General features: G+C 40.4%; 1 long non-coding RNA gene across 4 annotated transcripts in view; it reads right to left on the bottom strand.

Annotated features, from left to right (window-relative positions):
* The window catches only part of LOC134732325 (uncharacterized), an 87911-nt gene that overhangs the window by 35583 nt on the left and 39307 nt on the right, over window positions 1–13021 (bottom strand). For 2 of the 4 annotated variants that reach the window (XR_010115364.1, XR_010115363.1), the window contains exon 6: window positions 10041–10211. The exons of the other annotated variants lie outside the window; for them this stretch is intronic. This is a non-coding gene — a long non-coding RNA (uncharacterized lncRNA). Of the gene's footprint in view, window positions 1–10040; window positions 10212–13021 lie in introns of those variants that run through there. 4 annotated transcript variants of the gene reach the window in all.

Raw genomic sequence — 13021 nt, forward strand, 5'->3', positions numbered from 1 at the left:
GTGTTCTGAATGCATCCTTTCCGAGACATGTTAAAATTCTGCCAAAGTGGTGGTCTCCTTTACTGTGTTATGTTTAATAAATTTAACTTTGTTTTCATGTCTTCAGCAGATTTTTCTGGTGGCTAGTTTTGGGAGTTGAGCACAGGAGTTGATGGCTTGTTTTTGCCCAATCTAATAGCTAAAAATTGTTTTTACATTTTGAAGGGTTATATACAAAATAATAATATGCAACAGAGACTATCTAGTCCTTTTCAGAAAAACGTTGCTGATCCTTGCTCTAGACTGAGACTTGAGGAATGACATCAACTCTACTACTACTAACTGGATCTGCTACATGGGGCTGCAGGAATTTGAATATTTTGCTGAATCTTCTTGCAATTTACATTATCACCAGTCTTAAATGTCCACGGTCCTTCCCAGCCTCTGTCTGCAGTTTTACTGTGATCTGTTTTCTAAAAATGTCTCCTTTTAGTTATTAGAAACAACATATTTCTTGTTCCAGCAAAGTTCCAAGCTACATTTGTTTTAGGTTAGCATGTGAATGTGAATTGTGCAATTGTATATTTTCCTTAATTCTAATTATCATAGTTTATAAATAGAATTATGTTCTGATCTCCCTTCCTTTTTACCCACCAAATCACACACAGCTGAAAGAAAATTTGAACTGAATATGTTGAAAAGTTTACAGACTGTTTTGCCTTTGTCAAATATAGTATTAATATCATCGTGGCAAATGTTTGGCAGATTTAAAATTATATGGACATATAAATTCAATATACAGCTGGACAATGGTCAGGCCATAAATGACAATAAAATCTGCCCCATAATCCCTGTGGCAACCAGCCCAGGAAGCCAACTATAACCTCTGCAAGCAATCAACCCAGAATGCTCAGCACTTGTCAGTGATTGCCCAGCTTCCACAATGTTTGCCCTTGATTCCAACTCAGGATCAATCAGGGAAAGCCACATATGCTTTGAAACCAGTCACATAGGATGCTCTATTTTAGGTAGCCCCATGCCAAAACCCTGCAATCAGGCTAAACTGAAGCTTTTCCTTTTGTCCACTATAAACCTTCCCACTCTCCTGACTGCCTCTGAGTCTCTGCCAATTTCAAGTAATGGTGACTGATTCTCTTGCCGCAGTGAGCTCTGCATAAATACTCTGTGCTTGATCTCATTTAGTGGTCTTTATTTATTTATGCTGTGTTTTCAAAGGCAAAAACAAATATATCTTATTTATATACATTCTCCTTTGCTTTTGGTGTTTTTGTGATGGGTTAATCAGCCTGGCATCTACCAATCTGGAAACAGCCATTTCTCTTCTCCTCCCCCGGTGCTAGGTGTGAACTGTGTGAATGCTTTTGAATATCACTAAGTTACATTTAGTATTAACTTAAAAATTGAGAGTAGAAAGTAAGATACTGCCTGAGCCTGTGAAGGCAGGGACTACCAGATGAGACAATTCTTTAGGTCCATGATGTTATACTTTTTATCTACCTTGCCTTTTATTTGTTTTTTCACTTGAATATTTAGTTGTGTATTTCTCTTTTCTAATTTATTACGACTTTTCCTGGAAAGTGTTTAGTAGTACAGGAACAACATATTGGAATCCTGAAAAATGGATGCTAACCACATATAGAGAATTACAGTTTAAAAGGAAATGTACTAATTAAAACAAGTCTTGACTATTGAGTTCTGAATCTATTTTATTGCAAGTCTAGCTCTATAAAGAGTTTGTGGGTACCTGTGTATTGCACAAGTTAAATGTGAAGCACTGAAACTAGTGAAAGATGATTTTATGGAAGGAATGTGTATGTTTCACGAAAAATGATGGAGTAGCAAAAGCTATATAGCAAGCATGTAGCTATCAAAGACAAGCTGAGTATCTCACCCTCTTGAGTGCAGTGAGTCTTGCTCCATTAATGACTATCAGAGACTTGCCATGACGTCTTATTGAAAATATTCATCCATGTTATGGTTAAGGCATTGTGTGCTTAAATATAATAATAAACACTTTACATATACATACATATAATTTCTTGATTTTAAAACATTCACCATTCCATGTTTTGACTATACCCAAACCAGGATGTGACTTCGAATTCCTGCCAAAATAATCCTTCCAACCCTAGAAAAAAGAGTTAAGTGCTACTGCAGGCATTAGTGCTGCACATGCATGAATTGTGCCCTGTGAAAATGACCTCTATTGACAGTATTGCCTCAGTTCAGTTATTTGAACAACTATCACTATATGCAATTGAATTATAACTTACATTTGTACATCATCATGATTGAAAATATTTTACCAAAATTAAACTGAGAAGCAACACTAATAGTAGACTATATATGAGATATTATAAGTACAAAAAGAGTATAGAATTAAAGTAGAGAAAGATAGTTTTACTTTACACGTGGGTCCGTGTGAAGAGACCACCAAACAGGCTTTGTGTGAGAAACATGGCTGTTTATTTCACCTGGGTGCAGGCGGGCTGAGTCCGAAAAGTCAGCGAAGGGAGATGGGGTGGGGCCATTTTATAGGATTTGGGTAAGTAAAGGAAAATTACAGTCAAAGGGGGTTGTTCTCTGGCGGCCAGGTGTGGGGGTCACAAGGTAGTCAGTGGGGGAGCTTTTGAGCCAGGATGAGCCAGGATAAGGAATTTCACAAGACAATGTCATCAGTTAAGGCAGGAACAGGCCATTTTCACTTCTTTTGTGGTGGAGTGTCATGAGTTAAGGCAGGAACTGGCCATCTGGATGTGTACCTGCAGGTCACAGGGGATATGATGGCTTAGCTTGGGCTCAGAGGCCTGACATTCCCATCTTATATTAATAAGAAAAATAAAATGAAATAGTGGTAAAGGGTTGGGACAGTGAAAATTCTTGGGGGTGGCATGGAGAGATAATGGGCGATGTTTCTCAGGGCTGCTTTGAGCGGGATTAGGGGTGGCGTGGAAACCTAGAGTGGGAGAGATTAAGCTGAAGGAAGATTTTGTGGTAAGGGGTGATATTGTGGGGTTGTTAGAAGAAACATTTGTCGTGAAGAATTATTGGTGATGGCCTGGATACGGTTTTGTATGAATTGAAAAACTAAATAGAATAAGAGAAGGAGAAAAACAGGTATAAAAGGTCTAAGAATTGGGAGGACCTGGGACATCTGATGAGAGAGTGCCTAAAGAGATTCAGCATAGTCCTGCCAGCAAAGATTATTTATTTACTTCAAGAGTTTAGAATGGCAGTTTGGGGATAGCACCAGGAGATATCAGCTGTGATGGCTTGGAGAAACAGTATAAACCAGCAGTGTAAACAACAGCAGGGCACATATGAGTAGTCAAGAACGGTGAATAAGAGTATGACTAGACAGAAGATAGTAGAGATAACAAGTTTTTTTGGGGCACAGTCTAAGTTGGTCTGGTGTCTGGAAGGAGACTGGGGCCTAATAAAAAGGAGCGTCTATACAGGAGCTCAAATGGGCTGTACCCTGTAGCATTCTGAGGACAGGTCTGACTTCTGAGAAGGGAAAGCGGTAAAAGTATTGTCCAGTCCTATTTAAGTTGGTGGCTGAGCTTGGTGAGGTGTGTTTTTAAAAGACCATTAGTCTGTTCTACTTTTCCTGAAGATGGAGGACCGTAAGGGATATAAAGATTTCACTGAATACTAAGAGGTGAAAAACTGCTTGGCTTATTTGGCTAATAAAGGCTGGTCTGTTATCAGACTGTATAGAGGTGGGAAGGCTAAACTGAGCAATTATGTCTGACAGAAGGGAAGAAATGACTGCAGTGGCCTTCTCAGACCCTGTAGGAAAGGCCTCTACCTATCAGTGAAAGTGTCTACCTAGACTAAGAGGTATTTTAGTTATCTGACTCGGGGCATGTTGAGTAAAGCTAATTTGCCAGTCCTGGGTGGGGGCAAATCCTCGAGCTTGATGTGTAGGGAAGGGAGGGGGCCTGAATAATCCCTGAGGAGTAGTAGAATAGCAGATGGAACACTGAGAAGTTATTTCTTTGAGGATAGATTTCCACGATGGAAAGGAAATGAGAGGTTCTAAGAGGCGGGCTAGTGGCTTGTACTATAGCATAGCCTGCCTTTGCTGGTGTGTGGTGATTAGACCTGGTGGAACTGCCATCAATAAATCAAGCGTGGTCAGGGCGAGGAACAGGAAAGAAGGAAATATGAGGAAATGGAGTGAATGTCAGGTGGATCAGAGAGATGATACAGTCATGAGGGTCAGGTGTGGTATCAGGAATAATGTGGGAGGCCAGATTGAGGTCCGGGCCAGGAACAATGGTAATTGTGGAACTTAACAAAGAGTGAGTACAGCTGAAGGAGCCAGGGAGCAGAAAGTATATGCACCAGGTATGAGGAAGAAAATAGATTTTGGAAGTTATGAGAAATGTAGAGAGTGAGTTGAGCATAGTTTGTGATTTTGAGGGCCTCTAAAAGTATTAGGGCGGCAGCAGCCACTGCACAGAGACATGATGGCTAGGCTGAAACAGTAAGGTCAAGTTGTTTGGACAGAAAGGCTACAGGGTGCAGTCCTGGCTCTCGTGTAAGAATTTTGACCACACTAACCATGCCTAGGAAGGAAAGGAGTTGTTGTTTTGTAAGGGATTGAGAGTTGGGAGATTAATCGGACACGATCAGCAGGGAGAGCACGTGTGTTTTTATGAGAATTATGCCAAGATAGGTAACAGATGAGGATGAAATTTGGGCTTGACTGAAGTAATGGGGGCTGTCTGTGAAGCCTTGCAGCAGTACAGCCCAGGTAATTTGCTGAGCCTAATGGGTGTCAGGGTCAGTCTAAGTGAAAGCAGAGAGAGGCTGGGATGAAGGGTGCAAAGGAATAGTAAAGAAAGCATGTTTGAGATCCAGAACAGAATAATGGGTTGTAGAGGGAGGTATTGAGGATAGGAGAGTATATGGGTTTGGCAGCACAGGGTGGATAGACAAAACAATTTGGTTGATAAGGCGCAGGTTCTGAACTAACTTGTAAGGCTTGTCTGGTTTTAGGACAGGTGAAATGGGGGAATGGTAAGAAGAGTTTATAGGCTTTAAAACGCCATGCTGTTACAGGCGAGTGATAACAGGCTTTAATCCTTTCAAAGCATGCTGTGGGATGGGATATTGGCATTGAGCAGGGTAAGAGTGATTAGGTTTTAATGCGATGGTAAGGGGTGCATGATCGGTCGCTAAGGAGGGAGTAGAGGTGTATTATACTTGTGGGTTAAGGTGGGGAGATACAAGGGGAGGGTGTGAAGAAGGCTTTGAACTGGGGGAAAAGCCAGCAATGAGGTGTGGCTGTAGCCCAAGAATAGTCAGGGAAGCAGATAATTTAGTTAAAGTGTCTCAGCCTAATAAGGGAACTAGGCAGGTGGGGATAATTAAAAAGGAGTGCTTAAAAGAGTACTGTCTAAGTTAGCACCAGAGTTGGGGAGTTTTAAGAGGTTTAGAAGCCTGGCTGTCAATACCCACAACAGTTATGGAGGCAAAGGAAACAGGCCCTTGAAAAGAAGGTAATGCGGAGTGGGTAGCCTCCGTATTGATTAAGAAGAGGACGCACTTACTCTCCACTATGAGAGTTACCTAAAGCTCGGCGTCTGTGATGGTCTACGGGGCTTCCAAGGCGATCAGGCAGCGTCAGTCTTCAGCCGCTAAGCTGAGAGGATCTGGGAAGGAGTCAGTCAGATAACCTTGGGCCAGAGTTCCAGGGGCTCGGAGTGGCTGCTAGGTGAGTTGAACAGTCCGATTTCCAGTGGGGTCCCGCAAAGATGGGACACGGCTTAGGAGGAATCCTGGGCTGCAGGCATTCCTTGGCCTGGTGGTCAGATTTCTGGCACTTGTAGCAAGCTCCTGGGGGAGGAGGTTCTGGAGGAACGCCTGACCACTGCGGTTCAGGCGTTTGGAAGTTCTTGTGTGCTGGAGATGTGGCTGGGGTTTGTCTCACAGTGGAGGCAAGGAATTGCAACTTTTTTCTATTATTGTACACCTTGAAGGCGAGGTTAATTAAATCCTGTTGTGGAGTTTGAGGGCTGGAATTTAATTTTTGGAGTTTAATGTCGGGAGCAGATTGGGTAATAAAATGTATATTGAGACTAAGACGGCCTTTTGACATTTTAGGGTCTAGGGCTGTAAAGCATCTCAGGGTTGCTGCCGAACGAGCCATGAACTGGGCTGGGTTTTTCATATTTGATGAAAGAGCCTAAATGCTCACTGATTTGGGAGAGGTCTGATAAAGAAAAAGGAGCATTAACCTTGACTATGCCTTTAGCTTCAGCCACCTTTTTGAGAATAAATTGCTGGGCAGGTGGGGGAGAGCTACTCACGGAATGAAACTGTAAACCAGACGGGGTGTGAGGAGGGGAGGTGATAAAAAGATTATAGGGTGGAGGAGCGGAGGCTGAGGAAGAATTAGGACCCAGCTTGGCCTGGCGAGGAGCAGCCTGGGGAGGAGGGGAGAGGGCAGATGGGTCTGTAGAAAAGGAAGATTAGAAAGACTCAGCAACGCTTGGGGTTGGGACTGAGAGGACAGGTGGGAGGGAAAGAAGGAAGATTTGGGATGAGTTGCATTGGGAACAGAGACTAGAGAAGGACCGATGTGTAAAAGAGTGCCTGGACATCAGGCATCTCAGACCCTTTGCCCATTTGACAACAAGAATTATTTAGATCTTGTAGGATAGAAAAATTGAAACTGCCATTTTCCGGCTATTTGGAACTACTGTCGAGTTTGTACTGGGGTCAGGCGGCATTGCAGAAGAAAACAAGACGCTTAGATTTTAGGTCAGGTGAGAGTTGAAGAGGTTTTAAGTTCTTAAGAACACAGGCTAAGGGAGAAGGAGGAGGAATGGAAGGTGGAAGCTTGCCCATGGTGAAGGAGGCAAGCCCAGAGAAAAGAGTAGAGACACGGAGAAGGGGTGGGGGGGTTCTTGCCCTCCAGAAAAGCAGAGAAGGGGTTGGGGCACAGAGATATGAGGTCAGGGCATGGAAATAAGGGATCGGGGTGCAGAGATATAAGAGGTTGGGGCGTGGAAATAAGGGATCGGGGCGCAGAGATATGAGGTTGGGGTACTTGTTTCTCCCCCAGAAAAGCAGGACTTGCCGCTAAGGGTGAAGGACCAAGGCAGGTGTCCCTGCGTGGTCTGACACCTCTGAAACCTGGGTGAATAATCAGAGAGGTGTCCCTGCAATGATTAAACACCAAGGGAAGGCTGCCTTCCCTAGTCCGTGACCAGCGCCGGAGTTTTGGGTCCACAGATAAAACGTGTCTCCTTTGTCTCTATCAGAAAATGAAAGGGATTGAAATTAAGAGAAGGGAGAGATTGAAGTGTGGCACCAAGATTGAAAGGAGAAAGAGGTTGAGGGATAGTGAGGGAGGTTGGAGAAGAGAGTAAAAAGAAGCCGCTTACCGGATTTGAAATTGGTGAGATGTTTCTGGGGCTGGTCGGTCTGAGGACCTGAGGTCGTAGGTGGATGTTTCTCACGGAGCAAAGAACAGGAGGATGGGGGACTGATCTCCCAAGGGAGGTCCCCCGATCCGAGTCACGGCACCAAATTTCATGCGCGTCCGTATGAAGAGACCACCAAACAGGCTTTGTGTGAGAAACATGGCTGTTTATTTCACCTGGATGCAGGTGGGCTGAGTCCAAAAAGAGAGTCAGCGAAGGGAGATGGGGTGGGGCCGTTTTATAGGATTTGGGTAGGTAAAGGAAAATTACAGCCAAAGGGGGTTGTTCTCTGGTGGGCAGCAGTGGGGGTCACAAGGTACTCAGTGGGGGAGCTTTTGAGCCAGGATGAGCCAGGAGAAGGAATTTCACAAGACAATGTCATCAGTTAAGGCAGGAACAAGCCATTTTCACTTCTTTTGTGGTGGAATGTCATCAGTTAAGGCAGGAACCAGCCATCTGGATGTGTACATGCAGTCACAGGGGTATGATGGCTTAGCTTGGGCTCAGAGACCTGACATTACTTTTAGAAGGTAAGTGTATTTGTATCACTGGAAGAATAACCAACTTAAAAAATATAAAACAACCACCAAATACTTTATAGGACTTTCGAAGAAAAATACCCAAAACTATAACTGAAACTCTTGTCATCAAGACATCAGGAAAACTATAAAAGAGTTTCCTGACATGTCAGTCACTGCAATTAAAGGCTCTCGTAACTATCAAACCTTTTAGAGTAGACCAAGCATTTGCAAAACTGGAGAGATAGCATGGCTGATTCTAACATAGTCAAGGAACATTAGCAAGACACTAAAAATCATCCTGGCAAAAGTTCTCAGTGGCCTCTGGCTAGGCGTGGCAGCTCATTCCTGTAATCCCAGCACTTTGGGAGGCCAAGGCAGGAGAATCACTTGAGTCCAGGAGTCTGAGACCATCCTGGGCAACATAGTGTGACCTTGTCTTTACAAAAAAATAAACAAAATTAGCTGAGCGTGGTAGTTGCACCTGTAGTCCCAGCTACTTGGGAGGCTGAGGTGGGAGGATCACCTGAACCCATGAGGTCAATGCTGCAGTGAGCCCAGACCATACCACAGCACTCCAGCCTGGGTGATGGGGGAGACCCTGTCTCAACCAAACAAAACAAAACAAACAAGCAACAATGAAAAGTTGTTTAATTTTACATGATAGACAAATTCAGAGAAAAAATTGTACTATTATTTTATTCAAATCAGAAATATAGATAAAACCTCAATCTTTTTTTCTTACCATAAAATTACTGTTAATTTTATTGGTATTAAATGGGTCTCAATAACAACTCTACTAAAGAAGTAGTATGTCTCCATGTTGCCATACAAAACAGTCAAAAATCAATAGTAATTATATTTTTAGAGCCTGAATGTGAAGAAATGTTCAATTCTTTGAAATTTTAGATTCTAAGATGTATTAAAATTTTAAATAATATTTAATTACATAACTACATGATGCTGTTGGCTAATTGGACAGTATTTTTGTTTATTTAAGGGAGCATAATTATTTCCTGGAAAAGCTGTTATCAAAATGATGATGTTAACGTCACAGCCATCTTAGAAACAGGAAAATGTAATGACATTTAAAAAATCATTATCTTAAATTCTGCTCCTAGTCACTGGGAATATAATTGAAATAGTGTTAACAATGTAAATTAATATGAGGATATTATATCAATGCAGTGTCATGTCTCAGAATATAAAATCTGCAATTGATCGGGGATATCATATTATATACATCAATATTTTACAGGCTAAAAACATAAAAACCTAACAGTGCCAAAATAACTCCCCAAGGCTGGACATACATGGCCTTAAATCCCAAGATTAGCATCACGCATGATGGTAAGGCATCAGATGTTAACTCAACTCAGACCTCAAATCACCCAGGGAGGCAATGACAGAGCCATTATTCAGACTTGGTCTGACTCCCAGGCCAAAATTCTTTCTCCCACACACACTAGGTCATCATTCCTTCATCAAGCTGTCACTGCAGTAGAATAATGATGGTGTCAATAGAGCTGGGTCAGAGCCTACCCTTAATACAATTTTGAAAATGGCAAAGCTTATTTAGCAAAACACAGTCAATGTCATTTTCCACTATGATGTGTCAGGTCTCAGCACCTTTCTGGAGCACAGTGTTACTTGGAGGAATTTTTTCACCAGGAACCTGTGCTGATCAGATAACCACAGGGTACCAAAACCATACAGCCTCACCACTATTGGTGGCAATACAGCATATACTCAGTTTTCAAAGAGTTGCTCTAAGTTTAGACCAGGACGAAGTGAGAAAGGGTGTAGAGGAAGAGGGGGGGAGGAGGAAGAGGGGGGGAGGAGGAAGAGGGGGGGAGGAGGAAGAGGGGGGGAGGAGGAAGGGGGGAGGAGGAAGAGGGGGGAGGAGGAAGAGGGGGGAGGAGGAAGAGGGGGGAGGAGGAAGAGAGGGGAGGAGGAAGGGGGAGGAGAGGGGAAGGGAGGAGAGGAGAGAAGAGAGAAGGCATTCTGGGTTGCACAGCTTTGTGTACCAGATTAATAAGAAAAAATTTCAGGGCACAGTACCCAGTTTTAAAATAATTGCCATTTATGTGGGATTTTATTTGTCTCAGTTGACAGAATTCTATGAGTTCTATAATCAGAGGCTGGGCAGATAGAAAGGATCAGCTGTAAGCCAGAAGTCTCAGGTATTCCAATTACAGGCTGTATTCCTTTGAGCAATATCTTCTCTCGGTTACAATGTTGACATCAGTAAAATCTGGATAAGAAAAACAAACTTTTTTTGGCTCCCAAGGTTGCTGTATGGTACAAGTAAAATTAGACACAAACAATAGTAGCAACAATTGCGATGGCCATTTCTATCCATTAAATCACAGAACTGTGTATCTCCATTCTACAGATGATAAAAGTAGGGCCAGATGAGTGTTCAGTGAGTTCAAATTAAAGGTCCAAATACATCATTCTTCCTATTCTATCTCCTTTCAGATGAAGATATGTAGTCAACTACAAAGCTCTGTATGAACAAATAAGCTTTTAGTTTTATAAACTAACAGAAAAAGCCTGATTATTTGATTAATTTTCTCTCTCAATAAAATCTTTTAAGGTCATTAGTAGAAGCTAATTTCAAATTTAGAGTTGTTAATTTTGGTGTATATTTCATTGATGCTTTTTACATTATTGAGAAAAAAATGTGATACCGCCAGTTGGAGGACCATTTGGCCAGCCATGGCCATACATTTCTGCCATATCACTCTTCATAAAATTGAAAATAGCAGACGTCTTTTTAAACTGAGGTAAATTCACATATTCACCATTTTAACAATTTTAAACTGTACAATTCAGTGATGTTTAGGACATCCACAGGGTGGTGCCAGCATCACCACAATCTAATTTCAGAAAATATTTATCACCCCAAAAAGAAACTCCATAGCCATTAAAGAGTTATTTACTGCCATCCTCCTTCCCCAATCAGCTACTACAAACCATTAATATTATGGTCTTTATGAATTTACCTATTCTGAACATTTCATAGATATGGAATCATAATATGTGTTTTTTTTGTGACTGGCTTCTTTTACTTAATGTTCTCAAAATTAACTGATTGTAGCATGCATTAGGACTACATTTTATGTCTAAATAATATTCCACTGTATAGATATACCATATGTTTTTTTTATCCATTCATCAACTGATGCATATACAGGCTGTTTCCACTTTGGGGTATTAAGAATAATACTGTTTTGAGTGCTTATGTACAACTGCTTAACATATGTTTTTAATTCACTTGAGTACATACTTAGGAGAGGAATTAGTCATATGGTAATTCCATGCTTAATTTATAACGATTCTCACCAACACTTGTAATTTCCCATGTTTTTAATTATAATCATTCCAATGGATATAAAGTGGTATTTCGTTTTTATTTTCATTTAAATATTCTTAATGACTAATGGTATTGAGCATCTTTGCTGTGCTTATTAGCCCTTTGTACATCTTTGGGAAACATGTCTATTCAAGTCTTTGTCTATTATTTTTCCGTTGGGTTTTTTGTACTTTTGTTAAATTGAGTTGTAATAGTTTTTATATATTTTAAATACTACTCCCTTGTCAGATGTATAATTTGCAAATATCCACTCTGTGGGCTATCTTTTTATTTTCCTGATAATGCCCTTTGATGCACAAAAGTTGTTAATTTTGATGAGGTCCTATTTGTCTTTTTTCTTTTGTTTTTGTGTTTCTGTCTTATCTAAGATTTAACTGACAAATCCAAGTTTATGAAGATTTGCCCCTAGGTTTTCCCCGAAGAGTTCTGTTGTTTTGGCCCTTATGTTTAGGTATTTAATTAATTTTGTGTCTATTTTGTATATGGCATGAGGTAAGGCTTCAACTTCATTCTTTTGCATGTGGTTTTCCAGTTGTGCTAGCATCTTTTGTTGAAGAAATTATTCTCCCTATCAAATGGTCTTGGTACCCTTGTTGAAGATCAATTGACTGTAGATGTATAGGTTTATTTCTGGATGTTCAACTCCATTTGATTTATCTATATGAATATTTTTATGCCAGAACTACACTGCTTTAATTACTGTCCTTTGGTCATAATTTTTAATTTGGTAGGTGTGAGTCCTCAAAATCTGGTCTTCATTTTAAGATTGTTTCAATTATTTGGGGTCCCCTGTAATTTCATATAAACTTTGGAATCAACTTGTTCATTCCTGGAAAAAAAAAATGAAATTTTTGTAGGGATTGCCCTGAATCTGTAGATCTATTTGAGGAGTACTACCATCTTAAGTCTTAATTGTCATATTGGAGCTTCCAACCCATGAACACAAAGTTTTCCCTTTTATTTAGTTATTTTCAAATTTCTTTTAACACTATTTTATACTTTTTAATGTGTAAGACCTGCATCTCCTTGGTTAAATTTATTCCTAAGTATTTTATTATTTTTGATGCAATTTTAAATGGAATGGTTTTCTTTATTTTACTTTTGAATTGTTCATTGCTAGAGTGTGATACAACTAATTTATGTGCATTATAAATCTTGTACCTTGCAACTTGATTGAACTGGTTTCTTAGCTCTAAAATTTTGTGGATTATTTAGAATTTTCTACATATAAAATTATGCCTTCTGCAAATAGATGGTTTATTCTAACTTTCCAATTTGGATATTTTTTATTTGTTATTCTTGTTTTATTTCCTGACTAAAACTTGTAGTGTGATTCTTAAATACAAATGGCAAAACGAAGCACTCTTACCTTGTTCATAATCAAGGAGGAGAGGTTTTAGTCCTTCATCATTGAGTTTGATGTCAGCTGTAGGTATTTAAAAATAAACGCCCTTTATCTGGTTGAGGAAGTTTCCTCCTATTTCTATTTTGTTGAGAATTTTCATCATTACATTTTGTCAAAAGCTGTACCTATTTACCTACTGAGATGATCATGTGTGTTTTTTTCTGATTATATTAATATGGTGTATTACACTGGTTGGTTTTCATATGTTGAACCACCCTTTCTTTTCTCAGATAAATTCCGTTTGGTCATGGTATACAATCCTTTTATGTGCTACTGGATT

This window comes from Symphalangus syndactylus, chromosome 14 (assembly GCF_028878055.3).
Source record: "Symphalangus syndactylus isolate Jambi chromosome 14, NHGRI_mSymSyn1-v2.1_pri, whole genome shotgun sequence".
Taxonomy (NCBI): Eukaryota; Metazoa; Chordata; class Mammalia; order Primates; family Hylobatidae; genus Symphalangus; species Symphalangus syndactylus.